Source organism: Euprymna scolopes, chromosome 38, assembly GCF_053919585.1.
Source record: "Euprymna scolopes isolate OS-2025 chromosome 38, ASM5391958v1, whole genome shotgun sequence".
In the NCBI taxonomy this organism is placed as follows: domain Eukaryota; kingdom Metazoa; phylum Mollusca; class Cephalopoda; order Sepiida; family Sepiolidae; genus Euprymna; species Euprymna scolopes.
Genome location: NC_136519.1, coordinates 43,476,892 through 43,482,539, shown reverse-complemented (window position 1 = coordinate 43,482,539; position 5,648 = coordinate 43,476,892). Strand labels below are relative to the sequence as shown.

The 5,648-nt window shown below is 34.0% G+C and overlaps 1 pseudogene; it reads left to right on the top strand.

Moving 5' to 3' along the window:
- The first annotated feature begins 3,374 nt into the window (after positions 1-3,374).
- LOC145263468 (U2 spliceosomal RNA) lies at positions 3,375-3,507 on the top strand (annotated as a pseudogene).
- The last annotated feature ends 2,141 nt before the right edge of the window (positions 3,508-5,648 follow it).

Below are 5,648 nucleotides of genomic sequence, written 5' to 3'. Positions count from 1 at the left end.
TTTTATTGCCGGAACATTTCACCACTTATCAAGGCCTGAACGTCACTTTAGAGTATAGGTTATGTTGAGTGGTTTAACAACACGATCTGGTATGAGGAAACTTAGGTTGATCTTGATTATTTAAAACAGTTGCTAAATAGAAATGTATAATGTACACTTGCATTTATAATGAATTTCAGGTACCTATTTTGTATAGATGCCTCCGTTTAGTCATGACAGAAAAAGGATACACGCTGCAGGGGAAGCTGCCTGTGTAATAGTGAGATAAGGATTGCACAATCCCTAACAAGACCTCTCTTGAATCAGCACTGTTTGAGTCTAGTGGTAAGGAGAAGCATGGAGCAACCAGAAACAGTGCCGAGATACTGACAAATACTGTACTAATATAATTGGAAAGGGTAACACAGGTAGAATTGTTAATTTCATTTTTCAGGATTTTCGAGACACCAACGTGTTTATTTTTCTGGCTTTCTATATTACTTGTTAATCGCCGTATATATTTCATGAGGTTGTTAGTAGCGTCGTTTTAAGTGGTTAAAATTACAACGTGATGAATGAATCATATGTAACTATCTATATATCTACTGGTCCTGGATATGACCTTAAACTATATCCAGGTGTGAGGCCCCAGCTTGCGGGCTTTGGGGAGTGTGAATCCACCCTTTTATTGACATTGCTCCCAGGTCCACTCTGACCAGGAGTGGTAGTAACTTTTAGGGTCCAAACTATTGGTTAAATAGAAACCAACTTGAAAACAACAAATATATTCTATTAAAAAAATTTTTTTTTTCAAAATCTTTGGATTCGGCATTAAATAACCTGAAAAGGGTTGATATGCCGTAAAACAAAAACAACCAACCAACTATATATCTACCCATCATATATATATATATATATATATATATATATATATATATATATATATATATATATATATATATATATATATAAAGTGAAAGTGTCTGTCTCTGTGTGTGTTTCTGTGGATATATTTCCCTACACAATAACTCTTTCAATTTTTAGTCTACAGACTCGAAATTTGATGACCGCTTTTTTTTTTTTGCAGAACATGCATCTCCAAATACCCGGGCAACGCCGGACACCCATGCTAGTACATGTATAAAAGTGAAAGTGTTCGTCTGTCTGTGTGTCTGTCTGTGTGTCTATCTGTGTACGTTTCCTCACGCAATAACTCTCTCAATTTTCAGTCTACGGATTCGAAATTTGCCATGTATGGTACTGATGTTTTGGAAAATCTTTGTAATCTATTTTTGGACAGATATTTGGCTGCTCAAGGGTAAAAATCCAACGATTTCACCTTTGAGAACTCTACTAAACTCCTCCAACTATTTTGGGTATAAACACTTGAAATTTTTAATGTAGGATCCATGGACATGGATCTGACTTAATAATTTGATTTGAGCCCAAAACAATAAATATTAAGGGGTCAGAATAGGGGTCAAAGTTTAAAAAAAATTACCTCTGCGGTCTCTACCAAATTACTCAGACATTTTTTCATCTAAGCATTTGAAATTTTACATAATGTTTATTCAGAGACAGAGCAACCTTTTTAATCGGTTTGGGTCGAAAAATTAGGCTACGAATATGTAAATGTATGTTTGGATGTCTGCTTAAACTTTTGAAAGAGGGAACGGATTTTCGCAAGATCAGTATTGCTGTAAAGCTCGACCTTTCAGACGACAAATATCGAAAAATTGGCAAAAATATTAATTTTCTCACGCTCAACTGGACACATTTCAACAGGAAGATTCGCTTTTTTCGCCGATATTTTCGAAAGCAATCCCCTGTTTTCGATTGTCTAGCCTTAATTCTAACCTACATCACTTCCGGTTTGGCGGTGGTCGTAACAGCAAAGACGTTACGGTTTTTTCCGTTCTTTTCCTCCTTCGCGGTACGGATTCGAGCCTCCTACATTCCTACTACCACTTCTTTTGCTCAACACACACTTCCAAACACCCGAGCAACGCCGAGCTGAAATGCTAGTATACATATATATATATATGTGTGTGTGTGTGTGTGTGTGTGCGTGTGTGTGTGTGTGTGTGTAGTGGTAAGGATTCACAGTAAAGTGTTAACTAATTAAGAGAAAGTAAACATGAAAATGCAAATTTTATCTATATAAGCCTTAAGGAAGATCAGAACAACATAAGTCCAATCATTTTCTGATTGAAAAAAGAGTCTATAATTGTTCTCTTTACCGGCATCTCTAAAGCCTCTGTTTATGTCTGCCTCCCTGTATATCAAATTCACACAAACACCCCCACACCACCCCCACACACACACATATATATTATTAATTATATGTATATTTCTATATATTTCTATATATATATATATATATATATATATATATATATATATATATATATATATAGATATATATATATATATATATATAGAGAGAGAGAGAGAGAGAGAGAGAGATATAAGCATAAAGGGATGGTTATGATCGATTTCATTGGTTATTCAATGGTAGGCGAGGTGTGAAGATCTCTTCAATTACTGCTGCATGGGTAGCTGATTAATTCAAATTGACTGATCTATAAATAAAAGTATTCCACACTTGAATACTATAAGAGTAGGGTCAATGGGAATTATTCTTAGTTCACTGGCAACGTTGGCAACACCGGTCAGCAATTCATTCTTATCAGACCGAATCTAAACCCTTCAATACGCATGCGCTGATTTTATTTCAATATTATCTTGCAAGAGATTATTCCACAATTTGCCAATATGGCGGAGGATGAAGTTGCTGAGACACTTGCGTTCGGAGAAATTTTATTCGTTTTCTAGGTTTAGTCGTATATTATTAGTTGTTCATTTTCAACAGAGATAACAGAATAGATTTGAAAGATCAATGTATGTATTGATGATATGTTAAGGGATGCACATGTAATTAGTTATAATGAACCGTCTCTTTTTTTTCTTCTATTTTCTTTTGTTGGTATTATTATTATTATTATTATTATTATTATTATTATTATTATTATTATTAATAATAATAATAATAATAATAATAATAATAATAATAATAATTTTATTATTGCGTTTGGTGCTGTTTAGTAAATAGTTTTTTTTTTCTTTTCATAGGTAAATTTCAATAATTTCCTACTTATTATGTTCCCTAAAATTTTCATTTCAAATACTCCACCATTTCAAATACTCCACCATTTCAAATACTCCACCATTTTCAAATGCTCCACCATTTCAAATACTCCTCCATTTTTATAGTTGTAAATTAATTTTGCCGAATTGCAACAGCCGTTTATAATTTATATTGTTTTCAAAACATTGTATTTACCTGCAATTTGATTTTTGAAAAGCCGGACAAATTAGTAAATATTACATAGTCGCTACATTCTTGGCCTTTTGGTCAAGATCAAAGTGTAGTATCTGTTCTTCAGATGCTGCACTTCCATTTCTTGTTCTCTTTCGGTGGCGGAGAAATCCTTCACGACTGAGACAATTTTTATTTTTGTACCTTTTCTCCACGTTAAAAAACTACCCTGGTGTCTAACTCTGTCCCGTGGGGAGGCATAGTAAATAGGTACATTGAACATGCTAGTGTTTCAGAGAAGTAGTCCGTCAGGACCAACAAGTCTTCGTCAAGCGACGTAATAAACTCTGTGTTCTATTGAAGAAGCCTGGTCGTCACCTTAGTAAAAAAATAAAAAAATAAACGTTAATATCAAGAGGAAGGAGGCGAAGGTTAAGTGACAGTTTCGACACCATACATTAAAATCAGCAGCGGAAAAAACGGCAAAGCTTAAGAGAAGAAAATCGATAAAGAAAAAGAAGGGGAATAAGAAAAAGAAAGACGGGGGGGTAGTGTGGTTATAGCATCCAAATATGTCGAAGGCGGATAAACGTAGTTGAGTTATCCATGGAAGAGTGACGAGATGGTGCCAAAGCAAGGTCTGTTGTGAACGAAATATATAAAGGGAAGAAATTAGTTTAATTCACGAGTTTCCCTCCTGAATACATTTAACTTGGTGTATATATATATATATATATATATATATATATATATATATATATATATATATATATATGGGGGGTGTTTATGTAAGTGTGTGTGTTTGTGTGTATACATCCCCATGAAGATCTTTTTCTGTTTAAAACAACTATGACAACACAATGACGTACTTAACACTGAGAACCATTTCTTACTCTGATAGAATACAAACCAATTTAAAATCTAGTGTATATCATTTCCCCTCGATGTGACAAGCGCCAAACAAAATTTCTATTGACCTGACTTCCTCATGCGAATTCGCTAACTGGCTAACACTTTTGTATGACTGTTTCCCTGCTGATTATAAAGCAGTCTTCTCCCAATGCAATGTGGTTAAATACTTTTTAAAGATGACGTCATAAGAACACAAACGAACTTAATGCCTCGGATCATTGTTTTTACTTCTACACATTAGTTCATTATTAGAGTCACAGTAATTATACTCTTATTAACTCGCATATGTGTTTCTCACATTAACCATCAGTGCTTATCAATTTTGATGCTTCCGAAAGTAAGTATATTTTCTCACTACTAACTCTTTGAGCCACACTAGGGTGTAATTCAAACGAATGATTTTCGCCTCCGAGGTGCCTCTTGCTTTCACACACTTCTTGAACCCATCTTAGCTCTTGACCTTACATTAGGTCTGTTATCAAGTTAAAGTAACAACTTGAGATATAATTCTACCGCTCTAGAAGTAAATCCTCTACAATTGTAAGGTCTAAATAGGCATTTAAAGGTAGTACTGTTTAGGGGCAGTGCCGGAAGCACCCTTTCCTGTCGTAACAGGGTTGAAAACTTGATTCTAAACCTTACAGGTGATATCAGTGTTCTTATTCTTACGATATATTTCTCGCAGGAGAGATGTTACACGTCTCTCTCTGTTTTGAATTTATCCCCATGTTCAGTGCTTGACTGAGTTTCACAATAAGACCCCCCTGGAAAACGTTCGTAACACACACTCACTTTATCAACCACTGCCAATAAGCGAACGTCATCTGTTATTAAAACTACACGAAAATGTAATGCATGAAGTTTCTTTTCAAGAACAGCCCGTTTAGCGAACACTGTTGCGCGGACATCTTTGCATTTTATTACATGGTTGCCTTCAGGTGAAATATATACAAAGTCTTGTTGAAGAGTCGCATTTAATAATAAAGTTATACTCTGTTAATGCTCCTACTGATCATTACACCATTTTCTCGATAACCACATATGCTCATTAACCTATTCCCGACTGACCTGCAGAATGTATACGAATTTGCTCTCTTTAAAAAAAAAGCGTTTCTATAAATGAGAACGCCAATGATAAAAACGCGTTTTGAATGATATAACCAGTATCATTTATTAAAACTGCCGGGAACTTAATGCTGCAAATACGTACAAAAAACTATATATATATATATATATATATATATATATATATATATATATATATATATATATATATACACACACATATATATATGCATATATATATGCATATATATGCATATATATATATATATATATATATGCAGGGTGGCCATGAAGTTCGTCTGCACATTAAAAAACATTATAACTTTATTCATATTTGCGATAGAATTAATATGTAGATAATGTTATAACGTTC